Genomic DNA, 24145 nt, shown 5'->3' with positions numbered 1-24145 from the left:
TCAAATCAAGACAAGGAACTAGACCTTGAGTTCACACACTAACATTATATGGAATCATACTTAGAGTTCAACAACTCAACACAAGATTATTAATCGGAAACCAATACCAAGGCATCCCCATATTCCCGTCCCCTTCTACGTCTAGGAGGTGGCACGAGTCATGAATCCTTTGGAAAAATCTTGACATACGAAATGGATTCGGACTCATGAGCCTTTCCCCATGAATCGTCACTTCACATGGCCCGTACACCATCACAAGTCTCTACCCGTAGGTTCCATTCGTACACAAAAGCGGGAATCAAACCTGCCAAGATTATGTGCCTTTCTGCACGGTGAATGCCTGTTAGCATTCAAAGGAAAAATAAAGAATAAAGAAAATACTACGGTTCCGATTAATACATCAACAAGGGTGATCGCTTCCGCAAACCACTAGGCCTGTTAGCCTTTCATCATAAGATTCCAACACGTATGTCCATATAATGTCTCATCCTAGGTTTTCTTTGTTAAGCTACATAACCTAACAATTCCTAGTTTTTCCTCACTTATTCTTTATTCACATAACAATGAAGTTATTCAACCCTCTTGATATAAACATTTATAACAAGGTATTCTAATCCACCTGCAATAGAACTCAGTAACAATTAAAGAGTACACAAGCATCATACAAAAAGCATAACGTTCTCAAGAATTCGAACGAAAACCAACCCAAGTACTCAAGCAATTTCCCGATTCTCGATTAAATAATCCTCCCTTTGTTCCCAAAACCTATACTACTAGAAGTACACGCTTCTAGCTTCCTATCACTTCGAACGGTGATTAAAACAGAGTTATGGTTCAAAAGTTATGCTTGAAACAATTTCCATTAAGTTAAGAAAAATTGGTTAAGGAAGCTTCAGTTCGCGCCGCGCAACAACTAGGTCGCGCCGCGAACCCTATGGCAGAAGCAAACCACTATAATTTCTAACACTGTTCGCGCCGCGACACCCAGTACGCGCCGCGTGCTGAAGGCAGAAGCAGAACCCCTAAAACCTGCATAGTTCGCGCCGCGCAGCCCCGTTCGCGCCGCGAAGCGCGCGAGAATTCAGTTCTCAGTTCTGTTTCAGCCACAACTTCCATGGTTCAAAACCATCTAAACCTGTTCCAAATCAGATTAAAGCATGGATACAAACTATAGGTGATCTATTCATGGATTATAATCACTTTGCTCATGAACATTGATGAATTTGTCCAAAACCTAGAATTCCTCTATACAAAACCCTAAATCAAAACTTATGATTTCTCATCCATAATCAAAACTATAAGTTTCTAACTAGAACCCACCTCGATTAAGAGTCGTTGATGTCGAAGATGAGTTGATTCGGCGAAGAAATGGTGAAGATCCAAGCTTTTCTCCTCTTTCTCCTTTGCTCTTCCTTCTCTCTACTTCTTCTCTCTATCTTTCTCTTTTTGGTGTAGAATGAAGAAGAAAACAAAAGGAAATGATATAAGGAAAATATCTTTAAGTTAACACTACTAACTTAATGTCCAAAAGTATCTCTATCGTATCAATTGATAAAACCTCAGTGTCAGTTAATACATTAGAGCATTTAATTAATACGGGGTATTACATCCTCCCCCACTTAAATAGAAATTCGTCCTCGAATTCAAGAATTACCTGAAAAGGTGAGGGTAAGCATCCCGCATTTCCGATTCAAGTTCCCATGTAGCATCGCCCGGATGCGTCACATCCCACTGAACCTTGACAAGAGGAATCTCCTTGTTGCGTAACACTTTAGTCTCTCTTCCTACGATACGGCTCGGTAAGGGTTCAAAAGTCAAATCTGATTCTATCTCAATTGCATTTGGTAACACCGGCTGGAGAGGATCGGGAATAAACTTCCTCAGTTGAGACACGTGGAAAACATCATGCATTTCTGATAGAGAAGGTGGTAAGGCTAAACGGTAAGCTACTTCACCAATCCTCTCTAGAACCTCATACGGTCCCACGTATCTCGGACTTAACTTCCTTGACTTAAACGGTCCTTTCAACCTCAACCTCGGAGTAACTTTCAAAAATACATGGTCACCTTCCATAAACTCCAAAGGCCTCCTGCGGTTATCCGCATAACTCTTCTGACGATCCTGTGCTTGTTTAACCTTTTCACGAATCATTCTAATCTTGTCCGTGGTCTCTTGAATAATTTCGGGTCCCAAAATTCTATCATCACCAATTTCTGACCAACACAACGGTGTTCTACATTTTCTCCCATATAATGCCTCATAAGGTGCCATACCGATACTCGCATGATAACTGTTATTGTAAGCAAATTCAATCAATGGTAAAAGTTCCTTCCAATTTCCTCTACTTTCAAGCACACACGCTCTTAACATATCCTCCAAGGTTTGTATCGTCCGTTCCGTCTGACCATCCGTTTGAGGGTGGTTCGACGTGCTCAAACATAATTTAGATCCCATCGCTTGCTGAAAAGCTCTCCAAAACCTTGAAGTAAACTTTGGATCTCTATCCGACACAATACTAGAGGGTACACCGTGCAACTTCACAATCTCTGCGATAAACAACCGCGCAAGATGACTTGCCTTGTAAGTAGTCTTCACGGCTAAGAAATGTGCAGATTTCGTCAACCGATCTACAATCACCCAAATAGAATCATATCCACCTTGAGTACGAGGTAAACTAACCGCAAAATCCATTGAAATACTATCCCACTTCCATATTGGAATCTCTAGTGGTTGTAACAATCCACCCGGCCTTTGATGTTCAATCTTTACTTGTTGGCACACCGCACACTCTGATACGTACACTGCGACATCTCTTTTCATTCCGGACCACCAATAATCCCCTTTCAAATCTTGGTACATTTTTGAAGAACCCGGATGTATAGTGAAAGCACCCTTGTGAGCTTCATCCAAAATCCTTCTTTTTAATAACGCATCATCCGGAACACAAATCCTCTGATTAAACATAATCACCCCATCAGTAGCTCGAGTAAAACCTGGTTGAACCAACACCTCTTGTAACTTAGTATCAGACGCTTGTGCTTGTTGGATGTCGTTCCTCAAAGTAGAATTAACATTCAAGTTCCCCATCAATACTCCATTTTGGGTCCAAACAAATTGAAGGTTGAGATCTCGAAATTTCTCCAATAATGCATACTCTGACATCATCAATTCGGCCCTCTTTAACACCTTCCGACTCAAAGCATCCGCCACTTTATTTGCTTTGCCTGGATGATACTTCAAGTCAAAATCATAATCCTTTAAGTATTCCATCCACCGCCTCTGACGCATATTCAACTCCTTCTGGTCGAATAGGTACTTTAAACTCTTGTGGTCGCTGAACATTTCAAAATGAACTCCATACAAGTAATGACGCCACACCTTTAGGGTAAAAACAACTGCAGCCAATTCTAAATCATGAGTTGGATAATTCTCTTCGTGAACCTTTAACTGTCGAGATGTGTATGCTACCACCTGACCATCCTGCATCAAAACCCCTCCTAATCCTTTCTTGGAAGCATCGCAAAATACTTCATAGGACTTATTTGGGTCAGGAACGATCAAAACAGGAGCAGTCGTCAATCTTTCCTTCAAGCCCATGAAACTCTGTTCACACCCCGAATCCCAATCATAAGGACACTCCTTCCGAGTAAGTCTAGTCATTGGTAAAGCCAATTGAGAAAACCCTTTTATAAATCTTCTGTAGTAGCCGGCTAAGCCTAAGAAACTTCGGACTTCTGAGACATTGCTCGGTCTCTCCCAATTAATTACCGCTTCGATTTTCGTCGGGTCCACTGCCACACCTCCTTGAGATATAACATGACCAAGAAATCTTACCTCTGTCATCCAAAACTCACACTTACTTAACTTAGCAAACAATTGATTTTCTTGCAGTACCGACAGAACAATCCTCAGGTGTTCTTCGTGCTCTTGTGGAGTACGAGAATAAATAAGAATGTCATCGATAAAGACTACCACAAATTGATCTAAGTAAGGCTGAAATAACCGATTCATATAATCCATGAAAACAGCTGGAGCATTCGTAACACCAAAAGGCATCACCAAGAATTCGTAATGACCATAACGGGTTCTAAATGCAGTCTTTGGCACATCTGAGCTCTTCACACGGATTTGGTGATAACCTGACCGCAAATCAATCTTCGAGAACACACAGGCTCCTTTCAATTGATCTAACAAGTCGTTTATCCTAGGCAAAGGGTATTTGTTCTTGATGGTGGCCTTATTCAACCGACGGTAATCAATACATAGTCTCATCCCACCATCCTTCTTCTTTACTAACAACACTGGAGCTCCCCACGGTGAGACACTAGGTCGCACAAAATGTTTAGCCATCAGTTCTTCCAATTGCCCCTTCAATTCTCTTAATTCAAGTGGTGCCATCCGATACGGAGAAACGGATATAGGAGCCGTTCCCGGTACCAGGTCAATAGAGAATTCCACTTCCCTTTCCGGAGGAAGAGAAGTGACATCCTCGGGAAAAACATCGGAAAATTCTCTAACGACAGCAATTTGTGAAACCTCTAACTTGTCACCCGTCTCCTTAGTGAGAACCAACAGAACAGACTTCTCTTTCTCAAACAAGAAATTAATCATACCTACCGTACCTTCTAGTATAGTAGTCAACACATCCTTCGGAGTAGCTTCTTCAGTTGGAATAATGATTAACTTCTCCTCACACCCAATGAACACCGAATTAGCAGAAAGCCAATCCATTCCCAATACAACGTCTACCTTCTTAAGTGGTAAGCAAACAAGATCAATCTGGAAATTCCTACCACCCACAGATAACACACAATTTTCACACACCAACGGTGTCTCTACCATCTCATCCATAGCAGTAGTAACCGCCATAGGAGGAAATAAAGGAGTAGCTTGCAACCCAAGTCGCTTCATACATTGTAATGACACAAAAGAGTGTGTTGCTCCACAATCAAACAGAACAAAACAAGAATGCCCATTAATGAAACACGTACCCGCAATCAAAGAGTTATCACCCTTGGTCTTCTTAGCATCCAAGGTATAAACTCTACCAGTACCCCTTCCTTGAACTTGATTCCTATTCTGAGGACAATTCCTAGCCATATGCCCTTCTTGATGACAATGGAAACACTTCGCCCCTTCAAAGGCACATCTTCCAAGGTGATTCTTACCACAACTACGACACACCGGAGGTGCACTAGACCGAGGACCTTGCACTTGCTTTCCTTTGAAAGCTTGTGGCCTAGGTCGAAATTGTTGGCTTGGCCTTCCTCTTTCATGTTGATTCTTCTTCTTCAAATCTTCCTCAGCTTGAACTTTCTTCAAACTAGTCTCGGCCACATAACATTGTCGCAACAACTCTGTATAAGTAGTGAACTCCCTCTGGGACACACTATGTGAGATATCAGCCCTTAAACCAAACAGAAACTGGTCCACCTTCCAACCCTCATCAGGAGCATACGCGGCCTGCCTAGAGTAAGCAGCCAAAATCTCAAACTTCTCAGCATAAGTAGCTACTGACATATTGTCCTGCCTTAACTGCTGGAACTCCAACTCCTTCTTAGTTCTCAGTGAACTAGGAAAGTATTTCTCCATAAAAGTGGTCTTGAAATTCTCCCATTCCTTAGGTACTCCCTGAGTAATCATCAAAGCAGAAGCACCCTTCCACCACCTCATAGCTGGACCTTTCAGCGAATGAGAAGCAAACACTACCTTGTCCTCTTCACTACAATGCACGATCTCAAAGATTCCTTCTACATTGGCCACCCACTCATGCGCCTTTATAGGATCTAATCCACCATGAAATTCCGGAGGATTCATGCGAATGAAATCTCTATAAGTCCCACCTACAGCTTCGGGCACAACCACTGGAGCATTATGACCGCCATTCATTTGTTGCATCATCTGCAGCATGAACTGATTCTGCTGCTGTTGCATCTGTTGCATGAACTGGGGCCATGGAACATTCGCACCGCCATCCGGTGTATTCACTTGTGGAGGTCGTGTGGGGGGTCGACCACGAGTCCTGCGTCCGTCCGCCATGTTCCTGGAGGTTATCAAAATGGGATTAAGTTGATCAGGCTCAATGCCATAGTCATAACACAACAAAACTCATGGGAACACAACACATCTTGGACAGAAAGAAACACTTATAATATCTCATGGCTAGGTCGAGGATACGACCTGCTCTGATACCAACTGTAACACCCATATATAAATACATGCATCAAATCATATAAGTATACATGAATCCAAGTATTTGGTACTGAAATACCAATAAGTTCCTAGACAACACATTATACATATTAATGCCCAAATACTAAGGTTCTACACAATGGCATAATACATACAAGATGTTCAAAATAAAAAGCTAAGAACTAGATCAAACAATGATCTCAAAAGAATTCCACAACGGAAGCTTCGCCATATCCAAAATAAGAACAAGGAATAAGGAAATCAAACTTCTTTCTCCTTACCCTTCGCGGAACCTGTAGTACCTGAAAACAATATATAATGGGGTGAGATATAAAATCCCAGTGAGTTCCCTATCCTATGGATCCTCTCGGCTTTACAAGGTTCTAGCCTATCACTCTCAAATCAAGACAAGGAACTAGACCTTGAGTTCACACACTAACATTATATGGAATCATACTTAGAGTTCAACAACTCAACACAAGATTATTAATCGGAAACCAATACCAAGGCATCCCCATATTCCCGTCCCCTTCTACGTCTAGGAGGTGGCACGAGTCATGAATCCTTTGGAAAAATCTTGACATACGAAATGGATTCGGACTCATGAGCCTTTCCCCATGAATCGTCACTTCACATGGCCCGTACACCATCACAAGTCTCTACCCGTAGGTTCCATTCGTACACAAAAGCGGGAATCAAACCTGCCAAGATTATGTGCCTTTCTGCACGGTGAATGCCTGTTAGCATTCAAAGGAAAAATAAAGAATAAAGAAAATACTACGGTTCCGATTAATACATCAACAAGGGTGATCGCTTCCGCAAACCACTAGGCCTGTTAGCCTTTCATCATAAGATTCCAACACGTATGTCCATATAATGTCTCATCCTAGGTTTTCTTTGTTAAGCTACATAACCTAACAATTCCTAGTTTTTCCTCACTTATTCTTTATTCACATAACAATGAAGTTATTCAACCCTCTTGATATAAACATTTATAACAAGGTATTCTAATCCACCTGCAATAGAACTCAGTAACAATTAAAGAGTACACAAGCATCATACAAAAAGCATAACGTTCTCAAGAATTCGAACGAAAACCAACCCAAGTACTCAAGCAATTTCCCGATTCTCGATTAAATAATCCTCCCTTTGTTCCCAAAACCTATACTACTAGAAGTACACGCTTCTAGCTTCCTATCACTTCGAACGGTGATTAAAACAGAGTTATGGTTCAAAAGTTATGCTTGAAACAATTTCCATTAAGTTAAGAAAAATTGGTTAAGGAAGCTTCAGTTCGCGCCGCGCAACAACTAGGTCGCGCCGCGAACCCTATGGCAGAAGCAAACCACTATAATTTCTAACACTGTTCGCGCCGCGACACCCAGTACGCGCCGCGTGCTGAAGGCAGAAGCAGAACCCCTAAAACCTGCATAGTTCGCGCCGCGCAGCCCCGTTCGCGCCGCGAAGCGCGCGAGAATTCAGTTCTCAGTTCTGTTTCAGCCACAACTTCCATGGTTCAAAACCATCTAAACCTGTTCCAAATCAGATTAAAGCATGGATACAAACTATAGGTGATCTATTCATGGATTATAATCACTTTGCTCATGAACATTGATGAATTTGTCCAAAACCTAGAATTCCTCTATACAAAACCCTAAATCAAAACTTATGATTTCTCATCCATAATCAAAACTATAAGTTTCTAACTAGAACCCACCTCGATTAAGAGTCGTTGATGTCGAAGATGAGTTGATTCGGCGAAGAAATGGTGAAGATCCAAGCTTTTCTCCTCTTTCTCCTTTGCTCTTCCTTCTCTCTACTTCTTCTCTCTATCTTTCTCTTTTTGGTGTAGAATGAAGAAGAAAACAAAAGGAAATGATATAAGGAAAATATCTTTAAGTTAACACTACTAACTTAATGTCCAAAAGTATCTCTATCGTATCAATTGATAAAACCTCAGTGTCAGTTAATACATTAGAGCATTTAATTAATACGAATATGAATGAATTTTTTCCATTTGATCTTGATTATGAATTTGAACTTCTAATTCTCTCATGACACTTTGCAATTCTTGAGAATTTTGACATGACAAAATTATTTGGACCAAGTGATCTTCTTGATCACAATTCTCCTGAAATTTCAACTTTCCAACCATTTTCTAATTTGAAACTTGCACTTGAAAAAACGTAGATGACATGATTTAGAACCATAAATTCTTTTGAATCTCCAAAAAAGTAAAACACTTTTCTTCTCTTGATAACTCAAATTAAGAAGAAAATTTTTCTCTTTTTTTGAATTCCTGATTACATAACACTTCTTGTGACTTTGAATATTTTGGTTAAAAGAGAAAGAGCACTCTGTCAACCAAACGTCAAGAGAATGCATAATTCACCTCCAATATTGAATGAAAACTAGGTCAAAACCAATGCAACAGTGTTCTTTCTTCTCCTTCAAACAACCCTCCAATCCATTGTGATTTGATTCATCATATAATACCAAAAAAAACCTTATCTTTGATTCACCACAAATACACTTGACTAATTATCACAATAGAATGCCCCAATCATCTAATACATGCAACCAAATGACCCATCTTCTATGATTAGTGGAATACTTTGATCAACACAACACCTTAGTCATGAGAAACCTTAATCCCCTCATACAAATAAACAAACACATGCTTTGAGCTTCAAATGCAGTATAAACTGAGGAATCCTTGAATCAAAACATGATGCTGGATGTGAATGATTTGAGGATGAATGTTTCAAAAAGAGATGGACATGAATAATGATAGGGAAAATTTTGGGGTATGACACCCCCCTTTGATAATATAAAAAAGAGACAAATAAAGTCATGAGAAATATCATATAATAAACAAATACGAACATATCACACAAAGGCATTTTGCAATAGTAAGGACATGCACTCACATATACTCATATACATGGAGTGATAGAAATCTTAAACATAAATAGAAAGCGCTAACAATCACCACAATAAGAAGCACAAATACATGAAAGGTGATGAATCCAATGCAATGTTAAACTCTTGAGTCATTTCAAATACATCATGTTTACGCAACTGCTCACATTGGTACTCCCGATGTTGCACACGCATGTGCCTAGCTTGGTGAAAACAATATATCACTACTAAAGCCAAAACAAAAGAAGCTAGCATAAAATGTGACATGGTTGCATCAAGAATTACATCTACACTCACATACTAAACTTAATTCGTCTTAAATTCGATAGAAAGCACACTTAGGTGCAAGGAACAATAGTACATAACATGCTTAGACACCAAGATCATAGACTTCAATTGTGAAAAATTTATGTCATGAAAGAAAAACATATGATGATGAAATACAAAAGGTTAAAACAAGAAGTCACTATAAGCATATAATTGAATAACACTAATAGATTAATCAACAAAAAATTTGAAAGTGAACATTCATGGGATTGCATCATACATCAATTTTTAAAACATGAACATACAAACAAATTTCAAGAGATATAGATAAGCAACGCAAGATATAAGGACTTACGAACAAAGAGATAGGTGAAACAATATTACCTCATTGGATAACCAACGGAGAATATTGTCACATGAGCTCTATACCTTTTGAAGTCAATATCCTTATCATTTTCATCTTTGTCCGAGTTTTCATTTATGGGCATTAGAGTGACGATTGACTTTGCATCTACTATCTCGAAACATTTAAGCAACTATTGGCAATACTTTGTTTGACACATAAATGTCCCTTATTTGAGTTGTTTGTTTTGAAGCCCAAGAAAGTAATTTAACTCCCCCATTAACCTCATATCAATCTCTCCCCACATTATCTCTTATAGAGTGTAGTTAAGCCTTTGGTGATGTCTCCAAGAAGTTTGTTAATTGGATGGTCCTTGGAAGACCTCCCGACCAAGGGTAGATCATCCACTTTAGATGGATTCTCATCCTTCTTCATTTCATTATAGTCTTATTCCTCCTCCCCAGGTTTTACCATTTCAAGTTGATCAATTCCTTCTTCGGTATCTTTGAGTATGTCTTCTGAAAATGCACATGTATCATGAAAAGAAATATCTTTCCCAACATTTCTCGGATGAGAATCATCAAAAGTAACATCCACGAATTTTTCAATCTTAAGAAATCTCTATATTCTTTGCTTGATTGAGTGTATCCAAGAAATGCATGTAGGTATTATTTATCCATTAATGAATACATGTTAATGGTTCAAGCTTGAATGGTTATGAAATGCACATGTAAATGAATATTTTTCATGATTTGACACCGATAAACATGCATATACACATATGCAAACATAAGATATTAATAGTAAGGTATACATATGAGGATATTAAAATGAGTTCACTACAAATATATAAATTAAACATGGTGTATGTGAATTATTTGGTTTATAAAGATGGAATTGTTTTGGTATGTTGTTGGGATTGGTAGGTGGGCTTGAAGGTTTTGGTTACGTTGCAACATGAAGCAAAGTTTGTACATTGGGCTTGAGCATGGTTGGTATATTAGGTGCTTGCATATGTATGTCTGAAGTGGTATTGATGTCTGGTTATGATGTAGGTTACGCAGGGGTCAAGACCATGGCAACATTGAAGTGTGACAAAGGAATCAAGTTGAAATTTCAAATAATGATGACTTGAAGTGCAATCCTTAAGGTAAGGGGAAGCAAAGTCTTAGGTCTAGGATTAGGGTCTTCTTTTTAGGATTAATAGAGTTTGGTCAAAGGTCAATGTATTTGATCAACTGTTGATCAAAAAGTCAACCATAATAAAAGTGTGATTTTTTAATGTAATCTTCATTTTTTCTTGTAATTTCCTTCCTCTTTTGTAATGTCTTGTAATTGGAACTTGCATTTGACCTCTCTTGGACATGTGTTAAATTTTTTCAAGTAATTTGAATTTTACACTTTCCCAACATCACTCTGAATTTGAATCTTCCAATTTTATGCTCTTGTATGAAACACTTGAATAGGAACCATGATATGAGATAAAAGCCAATAAGATTGCATGTGGACTTTGGTAAAAAAGTCAAGCTCCCATGGTTGACTTTGACTAAAAGTAAAAGCTTTTCCCAAATGCCTTCTAACTTGAAAAGATTCTCAAAACACCATGTTTCCCGTCAAACTCATGCATAAAATCTAGAGCATATGTCTTGTAACCTTATTGATCAGGTAAAACCCATTGCATTCAAGAGTGAATCAAAACTCTAATTGTGCGATGAATCCACATGAATCCAACCCCTTTCTTGTATAAGATCCAAAGCCCTATGACCTGTAATCCAAATAATCAGATGATCCAACCTCCAATGAAAACCAAATGAATCAAGCCTTAAATAAATGATGGAAACCTAACCCATGAACTTTGGTTGCAAAATAAACCCTCATTGATAAAGATACAATGATCCATGAAACCCTAGCTTATACCATGTACACTTATCCAATGAACCTCATTCTATTTATTCAATGAACTGCATGATATGTTAATGACCAAATGGAAGATGATGCAGATGAAATGAGAAGCATAAGCCCGATAAAAGTATAATTATGAGAGCAAATTTTGGGGCATAACAAAAGGGTCGGTCCCCTTACCTTAAGCCACGCTCGGGGGTTAAAGGGCTTGCTATATTGGCCATTCACCAGAGTTCTATAGGAAAGTGTTGTAACACATTCCATGATTGTCTTCACCAGGCTGCAAGGAAATCCCATTTTCAAGAGCATATATTTGACAAAGTCTCGTTCGATCTTATCATATGCATTTGACATGTCCAACTCGAGGGCTACGATTCCATGCTTCCCTTTCACTTTCTTTTTCATACAGTGAAAACATTATATTGCAATTAGTCTATTGTAAGTGATCAATCTCTCTTGGACAAATGCACTTTGTACTACATCCATAATATCAGGTAAAATCAATTTCAATCTATTAGCAATTGTTTTGGTCACAATTCTCATTGTGACGTTGCATATACTCATACGACGAAACTCAACAGAGGACACTGGATTTTTCCCTTTCAAGATCAAACAGATGAAGGTGTTGTTAAGATCTTTGGGACTTTGATTGTTATTGAGAATATCCAGAGCAAGAGTTTCTATGTCCTTACCAACAATGTGCTTGAATTTCTTAAAAAAAAGAGTTGGAATGTTGTCATGGGCATGGAGCCTTCAACGAGTGCATTCGATGGGTCGCCTTTTTAACCTCTAATTTATCAAATACTTTTGAATATCAGAGAATATGATCATTGTTTAACCTGTTTTTACCAAAATGGGAAACTAGAACCCTCTCATTTTCTTCATACTTCCTTCATTAGACTTCCTTCTTTGCATCGCTTTCCCATGAAAGAACTTTGTGTTTCTATCACCATCTTGCAACCAAATGTCCCTACTCTACTGCCTCCAAATAGTCTCCTCCATCCTGAGCAGTCATCCAACTATTTGTTAAGATCTCTCAACTTGTTTAACCCGGAGGTTCATATCTTGAATTGTTTCCTCGATTTTCACAATTTCTTTCATGACATTGTCACTTATGCACCTGTCAAACAAACTTCCTAAATATCTCAAACTTTCGATTTTCTCTTTATTATGAGCATAGCTACTTGTTTAGGAGCTGCAAATAGTCTCTTCACATCTAGCATCCTTCAAATTTGAAAGTTCTAATCCTTTTTTTCCACCTTTGGTGCAAATTAGCTTCCAGTGCAATGTAAATGACTCCATGATCCAAAGCTCTTCTTGGAAGGTGTTTAACTCTTGGAGAAAATATGTATATAAACTCCTAATTCCCCCAAAACCTATCCAATTTGCATTGTATATATTCTGCTCACCCTCCCTCCCTGCTGTACCAAACGAAAGGATGCTCCTCAAAGCCAACATCACAAAGGCCACAATCCTCCATAGTTTGCCTTCTCTGCATCATTAGCTTGCACTTTCGGGGTTTCCTCCAACTTTGTCCCTGGTATTGACAGTGTCATTAAAGTCCCCAAAACAACACCACAAACCTTAGCAGGTTTTATCTCCCTAATTAATTTACATGTTAACTTTTTCTTATGTTCCTTAGGATGGCCATAGCCAAACTAACCAAAAAACAACAACACAAACAGCTACCTGGTTTTATCTCCCTAATTTATTATCATGTTAACTTCTTATGTTCCTCAAGGTGGCCATAGACATCCGTGAAAGCCATACTAACACCACCAATTTCATCATCATAAGTTTTCCCAGTGTGATTAAGAGAGTTATAGATAAATTGATAGTCTCTCCATAATAGTGATAGTCCAAATGGTAGATATTTTTAACTTCAACAACAAATCATAAACTCTAATCCAGAAGTTATTGAAATGCATGTCTAACCCTAATGGTAGTTCATCTCCTGATATTTTCTCCAATTTTAGCTTATGTAAACATTTTTCCCAAGGTCACTTCCACTAGGTTTCTAATCCGCATAGCTTATATTTTTCAATGACTTGGTGTTCATCCAAAAATAATACGCGTGAAATAATAAATAATATGCATGAATTCCAAATAACCCTGTCTCCTTTCGAAGCTAGAGGACTAATTTTTAAATTTCTAAATTAAAATTTGAAATCCGATACTACGATGCTATATTAGGGCATTACAACTTTAAAAAGATCCGCTATTTTTGTATTACAAAACTGCTAAATAAGTGTTGGGATGATGCAGGGTTATGATTTAGAATCAATTATTGAACCAGAGATGAGTGAACTTGTAAATATTTATTGAAGCTTGGTCATGAGAATTCATGACCTGTACGTTCATGGGGACAAAAAATGTTACTTGATTTATATCGTGTCATGGCCTTTCATTGGTTTCATCACTATCATTAGTGAAATGTGTTGTTCTAAATTATTTTAATTTCATGAAAGTATCCTTGAGTTTTCCTGTTACTTAAATTTTATGTGTTTTTTTCCTCTTAAGAGTTTATAATATACATATGTTATTTTTGAAACATGCCAATAGGCTAGGCAATTCAGAATTTGTTACATTACCCGCACCCCGCTGCCAACTCCAAAACACCAAAACGAACAACAATAAAGCTCCAACCACTAAACACCCTATAATGCAGAACAGCTAACTGCTGCGACTGATTCACAATAACAAACCTAAATATGTTTTACAGTACTTCAAAATAAAATGTAATTGAAGTAAAAAAATTATAAGAAGCAGAACGAGTGTTGCTCATATTCTATGGGTGTAAGGTGTCTGTCAAGCTAGTAGCTTTCAGTACGAGGAATTTTTATAATCATTGCAACAACCCTAATCTATTTAAACTGATAATATACTTTAAATCAATGTCGTGCTGTTATTTAACTCCATTCTCGTGGTTACTAAAGATGAAGCTGATAGACAACACCAAATCTATGAGTTTATTCAGACTCTTAGCCAACTAATTAATAATGGAGAAGAGTATAGTTAAAAACTCAATATAGTATACAAAAGCTGATTGAAAATTAGAACTAAAAACCAAAACCTCAGTTCAATCTCTTTATGTCATTAGAAATATGGCAACACCAAGTAGGTTCACCCTGCGAACAGGATCTTGGGTTAACCATAACCTCAAACAAGTTGGATTGTTAAAAAAACATCATCGGTAGCAAATACAAAAATCCAAAAACAAACACAAACATAATATAAGCCTCATAGAAATCCATTGTCATATGGATGTCTCTTCACCAAGTAGGTTCTCCCTGTAAACAGGGGCTTGGATCCAAAACACCTCGTACAGTTCGGATATTATATAATCATAGGCCAATATTACAAACAGCGCAGCATTATATAAACCACACTCACATAATTACATTAACAAGATAAGAAATATTATTTTAAATATCATAAAGGCTCAGAATAGATTACAGCTCTATCAATCACGATTTTTCAGAAGCAGAACTGGCATAAGCTGTTTCAATTGTCATCACAGCCAAATATTAGAAAAATCAAAACCTAACTTCGTAAAAAAAAATTCAGATTCAAATTTGGCTCATATTAAGAAATTCAACCATTAATTCCATTTACTTCATAGTGAAAACTCAGAAGCGCGGATAATATTTAATCATTGCCAAACAAAATCGAAAATCTAAGAGATATAAGAAACTGTGGCGAATTTTTTTAGAGGCAAAAACATTGAAAGGTTAAAGCACCACGTGAAAACCGCCTAGATTCAATTTGTGCCTCTATGACTAGCTTTGATTTTCATATTAATAAGAAAACAAGCTAAAGGTGTAGTGAGGCAAATTCAACAAACAAAAAATTAAATCAAATTGATATTTAGCCATTACTTTGACACAGATCGGCCGTGAAAATTAGGGAGAACAGCAACACGAACGGCGGCGATCTAGAACGTGCCTCGGGGCTTTGAAATCATGAAGATTAAAAGAGAAGCCCCAGAGCATCGGGCTGAGATGAGAATTGACGAAAAATAACCTATAAGTGTTAGTTTTTGGGGAGATGAATTTCAAGATCTAGATCGGCCACTGCCAAACCCTATGATGGTTTAGAAGATGGTGATGCTGTTTTTTATTTATAGAGCAGAGCCGAAACCCTAAAACCCGAATTTCATGAGCCGGGTTGGAAAGGGTTTGCAAAAACATTTCGGAGTCGTTTACCAATTACCACAAATTTAGCGTTTTTTTATTTGACTAAAAAAACATTTTAATTTTTTTATTATAATTTTTATTTCAAAAATATTGACATAAAATTAGTTTTTCTCTTTTTTTTTTTACATTTTTTATTATTTCATTTTTTATATACATGGAATAAAAGGAAAAAGCTATTGCGGATTGAATTTCTATTAATTGATTTTTTTTTATAAACCAACTTTAAAAAAAAAACACATTCATATTTTAAAAAAATTACTCCCAATAGTCATGTTTGGAGTGTTTTATCTAGGGGTGGCAAACGGGCATGTCCGCCCGTTTAGGTCCACCCCGCAAAAGCCCGCAAAAAAACGGGGTGGGGTGGGACGGTCAAAATAGTAGACGCGGGCTCATTTACTAGGCCCGCCCCGTTTAATGGCGGACATGCGGGCATGCCCACTACTCTCTTTTTTTTAAAAAAAAAACTTTTTTCCCACTCATGCTATAAATTAAAAACATATACAATTAATAAAAAGATGTAGTTAAAAATAAGAATAAACTTGTAATATCCTACATTCAAATCCAATAATTAAATTCAACATAATTAAGTAGTTCAACATAAGTTCAACAAGCATTACCCCAAAACAAACATAAATAGTTAAACAAACATTACATCAAAACAAACATAAGTAGTTCAACAAGCATTACATCAAAACAAACATAAGTAGTTCAAATTCAACATAAGTTCACTAATCAATCTTCATCTACATCATGAACACATGATGCTCCAGTTATAATACTTTTCGCCAAGCTTCCATCATCATTATCTTCATCATCACTCACTACAGCTATAAAACAATTTAAGTGTAAGCAAAACTTTGATATTTGATTATTTACCAAAACTATTAAAGCCGTGAAGCCAATTGCGAGTATAAATCAATGATTCTACATTCTTCGACAACAAGCGACTTCTAAATAAATATTCAAGTCATCAAAATTTTGATAACTTAAATCCACACTTGCCTCCTCTAAATAAATATCTAGTTGAGACTTTCCGGTCTCTGTTGCAATTTGTTGTTTGTGTACTTTCAAATCCTATTTAACACATTATGCAATTAGTTAACAACATAATAGATAGAATATTTGTAACATACTACAGCTGCAGAATTCACAATAGACAGCATATTTGTAACATATTATAGCTGCAGAATTCACAATAGACAACATGTAGCCTATAACAACAGCCTATAACAGCACATAGCAGCAGCCTATAACAGCACAATACAACAGCCTATAACAGCAGCAGAATTTGCAATATATAACAGCACATAGCAGCAGCCTATAACAGCACAATACAGCAGCCTATAACAGCAGCAGAACATATAACAGCACTTTAACAATTAACAGCAACATACAACAGTACTTTAACAGTTAACAGCAACATTTAACAGCATACATTGAGCATATAACAGCATACATTGAGCATATAACAACTTACATTGAACAAACTTTCGGTAAACGCGTGGGAACTTGATTCTCCTCTAGTGTTGAAAGATGGAGTTTGAGAGATTGTGGGAGACGGAGTATGAAGGCAACGATACATCTCAAAGAGAGCATACGACTTCTCCTTAATTTCTTCCGTTTTAAGTGCAGAGGTAAGTGGATCAACTTTTTCATACATATATTCCAAAGAGGTAAGCTTAATCCTCGGATCAAGAACCGCTCCTAGAGCAAGAACCACACTATAATCTCTCCAATACTTCTCAAATTTGATCATCATTCTTTCCGCCATGTCTCGAATAAGAGCATCTTCATCTTTGATGCTTGCCATCAAAACACATTGAATTTTCCATATTTGCAAAAAATACAAATTGGAAGTAGGATAAGACGTTCCGGAAATCAAGTTTGTGGTCTCATAAAATGGCAACAAAAAGTTGCATATTTTATCTCCTCTTTTTCAATCTTCTTCTGAAGGGCAAACCTTATAATTATCATCATGGAAACTAAGACTTGCAAATACACGTCGGTACTTCAATGCACTCTGAAGCATCAAATAAGTAGAATTCTATCTAGTGGAAACATCATAAGACAAACCAGCCGATGTTTCAACACCACCAATGAGTTCAACGCATTCCTTAAATATTTTCATTCTACCCTCAGAGCCTTTCACATATTTGACACTTTCCCTAATCTTTTCCAGTGCATCACCAAGTACTTTCAAACCCTCTTGCACAATCAAATTTAAAACATGTGCTGAGCAACGAACATGAAAAAACTCTCCCTTAGACAATAACCAATTTTGCAAGACGAGTTGTCTTTTCAAGTGAGCTTGCATCACATCATTAGCAGAAGCATTATCTAATGTGAGTGAAAAAATCTTCTTCTCAATTCCCCAATCTGATAAAAACTCAAGAACCTTTTTTGACATCTCAGATCCTGTATGCGTAGGAGGCATATGACTAAAGTTTAGAATCCTACTCTTTAAATTCCAATTAGAATCGACATAATGACCATTCAAGCAAATATAACCTTCACTTGTACAAGCTGTCCACATATCAGAAGTCAATGAAATTCTAGAGGGAATATTAGCCAACTCTTTCTTAAGAGCTCCTTTCTCTGTCTTGAACATTTCATCAACGTCAGCCTTAGCGGTATTTCTTGAAATAGGAGAAAATTCAGGGTTCAAATATTTCGTCCAATCCCTAATTTTCTGAAACTCCATAAATTTATACAGCAAATCATGTGCAATGATTGCAGCGGTACCCATTGACCTAGTAACCTTTTTATCTATTGTAAGATTCTTGAGTCTACCTTGCAAGTCGATCATTACTTGACCTACATCGGCATATTTGATTTTAGTGCACTTCTTCATATGACGATTCAAAGACGTGGTACCATAATTCCTATCGCCACCCTTCAAAATCTTTGAACAACCGTTGCACTTAGCCAATGGATTCCCATCTTTATCCATTCCCATTTTAGTAAACACTTTCCAACAATCAGCACTTGAAGTTCTGGCCTTCTTAGACTTAGGTAAAACATCATCTTCGGTATTTATTAATTCATTTTCACCAATAGTTTCATTCTCCAAATCAACCACATTGACATTCACTTCATCTACAACTTCATTACCAACAGTTTGTGAATCCATTTCAAGTTATCTCCTACATATCCAAATAAAACCAACTTTAAATTTATTCAAATGATTCATTAAAAATAGACTATATAAAATAAATAGTATAAAATAAACTATATAAAATAAACTATAAAATAAAATAAACTATATAAAATAAACAGTTTGTAAACTATATAAATCAATTTTCGTTAAACTATATAAAATAAACTATATAAAATAAACAGTTTGTGTAAACTATAACAAGTGAATCCATTTTCGTTAAACCATATAAAATAAACTATATAAAATAAACAGTATGTAAACTATATAAATCGTTAAACTATAAATAAACTACATAGTTTGTAAACTCATGAAATAAACTATATAAAATAAACTATATAAAATAAACAGTTTGTAAACAGTAAGTTACAAATGGAGTGTTCTCAATGAGTTACAACATGTTTACATAAACTCACCATCACGTTACAAACTGTTTATTAATTTTTATGATTTATAGTTGTTACAAACTGTTTACATAAACTGTTTATTACAGGTGAGTTACAAATGAAGTGTTCTCAATGAGTTACAGGTTTGTTCTCAATCGTTAAACTATAAGTGATGGTGAGTTTACAAACTGTCTTCTCATTGTAACGTGTTTGTTACAAATGAAGTATGATTATGAGATAACAAACCTGTAAGTGATGGTGAGAAGAAGTAGTGCCGCTGAGAAGATGGTGAGAAGCGCCGCTGAAGTATGAGAGTGAAAAAGTGATATTTTTTCTTTTGGATAGCAACAGAAAGTGTGTAAGTGTAACCCTAATTTCATTTGATATTGGGCCTTTTTTTATTTGGGCCATAAATAATTAAAGAGATATTAATAAAAATAATTTTAGTTGTTCTTAAAATACCCGCGGGCTGCCCGTGACCGTGTCATACCCGCCCCGTTTTTTTACGGGGCGGGGCGAGGCAGGCATACTTAATTATGCGGGTTCAAAATTCATGCCCGGCCCGCAAAAAATGACGGGTAAAACGGGCTTTACCCGCGGGCCGGGCGCGTTTTGCCACCCCAAGTTTTACCCATAGGCGCCATTCCGCATGACGCCTCGTATTTTTTTTTTAAAAATTCAATTATCTGTGGATTTACCTGCGAATTTATCTCTGATTTATGTGCAGACCAAACATTAAAATATTATGTAGATTTCTGGAAAAAAAATAGAGGTGCCATATGGAATAGCGCTTACGTGTAAAACACCCTCAAACATGATTATTGTGGTAAAAATAAATTGAAATATGAGTTTATTTTGTATTTTTTTTAAAAGTTGGTTATTATAAAAAATCTTCTAAAGAGAAAGCAATTTTCCCTTAACACTCTTTCATTTTTTTTATACACATCTGCATAGGACACGTCTATTATACGCTTTGTACAGTTAACATTTAAGTAAGAAACCTTAGATTATGTACAATGGTTCATTGATTCAACATCCTTCTTTTTTACTTTTTACACTTTACATCATCTTCTCTCTTTTGTATCTAATAATTCAACACTTATTCAACTTTTACTCACTCCAGTGGTTTTGTTTAATAAAATTCAACACTCTACCCCACCACTTTCATTTCATATTCTTATTTTCTTTTATATTTTTGTTTTTGTAATTATATATTAATAACAGTTATCGATTGAAATTAAATTAAAATAATTAAGAGTTAAATAATTTATTTTAATTTTTTTCTAATTTAATAACTTATTTGAATTTTATTTTTCTAATTTTGGATAGTTAAGAGTGTAATTAGTAGAATTTTGGGTGTTAAAATGGCTATGGTTGGGATCCATTTCACTAAAAAAATGTGGGCTTAATAACACTTTTGGTCCTCGTGTTTTGACCAACTCACGATTTTGGTCCTTCAATTTTAAAACAGAACAAAGCATTCCCTGAACTTGTCTAAAGGATGCAATACTGGTCCAAACCCCCATTTCCACTCTAAAAAAAGTTGATGCGTCCAAATTAAGGGGTTGACTAGGCATTTACACGTCATTAAAAACTAGATATTTTATTTAATAATATTTGATTTAACATTTCAGAAAATAAAGAAAACAAATTAAAACAAAAAGTCATATTTAATTGAATTCTTTGCATTAACCTTAAATCTCAAAGTCCCAATCTTCCAAACTTCTCCCAACATCGATCTCCTCTTCACTTTTATCAATCTCCATCAGTTCTCTCAATCTTCTTCGCTTCTCACCATGTCAGAATCATATGCTGTGTCCATTAACAATTGTGTGTCACGAAGAAGACAGATTCGCTGCTTCTGTGACCTTGATTTGCCGCTCACTACCTCGTGGCCGAAGGAGAGTCCTGAGCGGAGGTTTAATGGTTGTGGGTTATACAAGGTAAACACTAATTTCTATCTAACTGTATGCGTCTCCTTTATACTAGTACGATGAACAAACACCAAAAATTGAAAATCTGAAATTTGTTTGTGATTTTAGTTGCAAGGACGAAAGGGGTGTAACTTCTTCAACTGGTACGATGAAGAAATGTCAGTTCGTGCAAAGGAAATGATATTGTGACTAATGAAGAGAATTAATGGAGATAAGAAGAATCACAATTTGAAGATGAAACAGGATGAGGATTTGAAAAGGAAGCTTAAGTTCTGTCAAGGAGCAGTTGTTTTAGTTGTAGTGGTCATTATGGGATTGATATGTACCGTTATGTTGAAAAAGTGTTGAAAAAGCGTTGAATAAGTGTTGTTGCAACTGAATTAGTTGTTTAGAAGCTGAATTAAGTTGTTGAAATAGTTGTTAAGTGATGTATGTTGTAGTTTTCAAATGAATGTTAATGTGATTTTCAAATGTTGATTGCAAATGTGAATTGTGTTGATTGCAAATATAAATTTTGTTAATTTTCAAAAGTTACACCGTAACAGAAAAACAAGGTTAATTGTCATTACATAATTGCCATTACATAACAACAATACTTGATTGTCATTACACCAAAACATTACTTAATTGTCATAGCAACAATACATAATTGTCTAAGTGACATCTACTTGTCATTACAACAAAATATGCATAACTGTCTAAACACCAAAATAAAGGCCTAAGTGGCATCTACTTTTGAGATGGTTGTGGAGCCTGTGATCCCTGAGACAAATCAACATCAACTTCATTAGCAGCTATTTTCTGTTTCTTATTTTTCTGAGAAAAAACAACCTTGGGTTATGTCTATATTTGTGACATTTTTTGCATTTGAATGTCTTCAACTGCCTTGGCAGCACACCGGGGTTTCTTTGCTCATCATTGGATTTGTTCCTTTGCTTTTTTGGCCTTCTTGGTGCCCTTCTCATAAGTGGTGGATTAATGTACTCAATATTTGTCACTGGGCATAGTCTTAGTCCATTTGATGGTAGCACAATGTGGGAGTAAGTGGCCAGACATTGTGTCTTTCTGCATACAAATAGATGACACACAGATTATCAATTTATGGATACAGGCAGATTTCAATTTATACATCAATTTATGGATACAGACAAATTATAAGTTTATACCTATAATAGGATGACACAAAACTTTCAACATCAGAATTGCCTCCAGCTTCATCATTCCTAATCTCATCCCCCAACGGTCCTGCATCACCAAAGATGTTTAGAACTACAAACAATAATTTATTGGAGGCTAAATAGAAAAACTAGAGAGAAAAAAGTCGATTTTTTTGTGTCCAAATCAAATGAACCAAGTATCTATTTATAGATAAAAAAATGATGCATTTTAGTGTAAGTAAAAATAAATCAAAAATTAATTTATTATAAACTAATTGTTTCAAATAATTATGATGAAATAAAAATCTAAATAATCAAAATAACAAATAAGATTTTACAAAGTATATGATGTGGTCCCCACTCACTTCTCATTCAACATGTTGAATATATTCAACACACTATTGGAAGCATTCAACAATTGAAAAAAATCAACACCCCCGTTACAAGTGGTCTTAAGCATTAAGCAAAACCATCACATGCTATAGGCACTTACTGTAGGTCGTTGATACAACTTGTTGAACTAGTATGCTATATTAATGATGAAGGATTGGAATTTACTATGTTGTTCCCACTAATCCTATTTATAAGAAAAAAATTGTTAGTTGGATACGTTGAGTAACTAATATATTTAGACAATATATGTGTGAGAAAAATCTATGGTTCATGAGTAACTAATATATTTAGACAGTATATGTGTGAGAAAAATCCCTGGTTCATGAGTGAGTCTTAGTACCATATATATAAACATCGCCAACTGTAGCAACCTGCCCTAAAAATAAAGGTTTTAGAGATTCAAACTCCTTTTATAAAATGCAAACCCTAGTTAAGGAGATCCTGGATTAGGAGGAGCTTTGTCTGATAGAACCATGAGTGCTCTTAGGCAAATTGAGGAACCTTTGATTGAATATAAGAGGGCAAATTTTGGGGTATGACAGCTGCCTCTGTTCAATCTTCTTAAACCTGAAGAGTTAGATAGGCACGTCTTCCTATCGTGGTCTAAAGGTAGAAGATGATTGAACACTGAAGTGCCCTGAAATTTGCATTTGGGAAGAAGTTCTGTGGGAGATGGGCTTAAAGATGTCATCCAAGGTAAATACCCTTTTAAGCAGATGCTTTTTGGAAGGAACCATGAGTTTTGATTGTAGCATGGCCTGAAAAGGCAACCTTGATTTTATGCAATGTTATGATGCATGTAATGTATGATGCAGTGAGCTTCTCAAAATAAATGAGAGCAATGTATGTATATGCATTATGTATGAATGAGGTGTGCAATTGAATGATGCATGACTATTAGCTATGTTAGTTGAAGTATGTTAGTAACTTTGGAAAATAAAAATAAAACCCTTGTTTGTTATTGATGAAGTTTTGAAGAGGACCGCTACCGAGGGACTAACGTGATGAATAAACCAATTGAGGACCCTTTGAAAAAAACCCTGTTATAAAACCCTTTGTAAAACCCTTTGTAGTCTTGAAGAAGATCACTGCCGAGGGACTAACGTGATGAATAAACCAATTGAAGAACCCCTTGTAAAAATCCTTTGTAAAACCCTTTGTAGTCTTGAAGAAGATCATTGTCGAGGGACTAACGTGATGAATAACCCAATTGAAGAACCCTTTGTAAAAATCCTTTGTAAAAACCTTTGTAATTTTGGAAGAGATCACTGCCGAGGGACTAACGTGATGAATAAACGT

At 36.3% G+C, this 24145-nt stretch overlaps 7 non-coding genes across 7 annotated transcripts; all 7 read right to left on the bottom strand.

The window, feature by feature from the left end:
- Window positions 1–14401: 14401 nt before the first annotated feature.
- On the bottom strand, window positions 14402–14484 carry LOC131654490 (small nucleolar RNA snoR8a). The gene has a single exon (XR_009299515.1). It is a non-coding gene; the product is annotated as a small nucleolar RNA snoR8a (small nucleolar RNA).
- A 34-nt stretch (window positions 14485–14518) lies between these two features.
- Window positions 14519–14624, bottom strand: LOC131654479 (small nucleolar RNA snoR97). Its single transcript, XR_009299510.1, has one exon. It is a non-coding gene; the product is annotated as a small nucleolar RNA snoR97 (small nucleolar RNA).
- Window positions 14625–14697: 73 nt separating this feature from the next.
- Window positions 14698–14821, bottom strand: LOC131654445 (small nucleolar RNA Z278). Its single transcript, XR_009299483.1, has one exon. It is a non-coding gene; the product is annotated as a small nucleolar RNA Z278 (small nucleolar RNA).
- Window positions 14822–14863: 42 nt separating this feature from the next.
- On the bottom strand, window positions 14864–14978 carry LOC131654442 (small nucleolar RNA Z278). The gene has a single exon (XR_009299480.1). It is a non-coding gene; the product is annotated as a small nucleolar RNA Z278 (small nucleolar RNA).
- Window positions 14979–15060: 82 nt separating this feature from the next.
- On the bottom strand, window positions 15061–15152 carry LOC131654436 (small nucleolar RNA Z223). Its single transcript, XR_009299474.1, has one exon. It is a non-coding gene; the product is annotated as a small nucleolar RNA Z223 (small nucleolar RNA).
- A 50-nt stretch (window positions 15153–15202) lies between these two features.
- LOC131654492 (small nucleolar RNA U36a) lies at window positions 15203–15287 on the bottom strand. Its single transcript, XR_009299517.1, has one exon. It is a non-coding gene; the product is annotated as a small nucleolar RNA U36a (small nucleolar RNA).
- Window positions 15288–15489: 202 nt separating this feature from the next.
- LOC131654510 (small nucleolar RNA snoR134) lies at window positions 15490–15625 on the bottom strand. The gene has a single exon (XR_009299535.1). It is a non-coding gene; the product is annotated as a small nucleolar RNA snoR134 (small nucleolar RNA).
- Between the last annotated feature and the right edge of the window lie 8520 nt (window positions 15626–24145).

This window comes from Vicia villosa, linkage group LG2, assembly GCF_029867415.1.
Source record: "Vicia villosa cultivar HV-30 ecotype Madison, WI linkage group LG2, Vvil1.0, whole genome shotgun sequence".
In the NCBI taxonomy this organism is placed as follows: Eukaryota; Viridiplantae; Streptophyta; class Magnoliopsida; order Fabales; family Fabaceae; genus Vicia; species Vicia villosa.
Note: the sequence above shows the minus strand (reverse complement) of the source record. Positions and strands in the feature narration are given on the sequence as shown.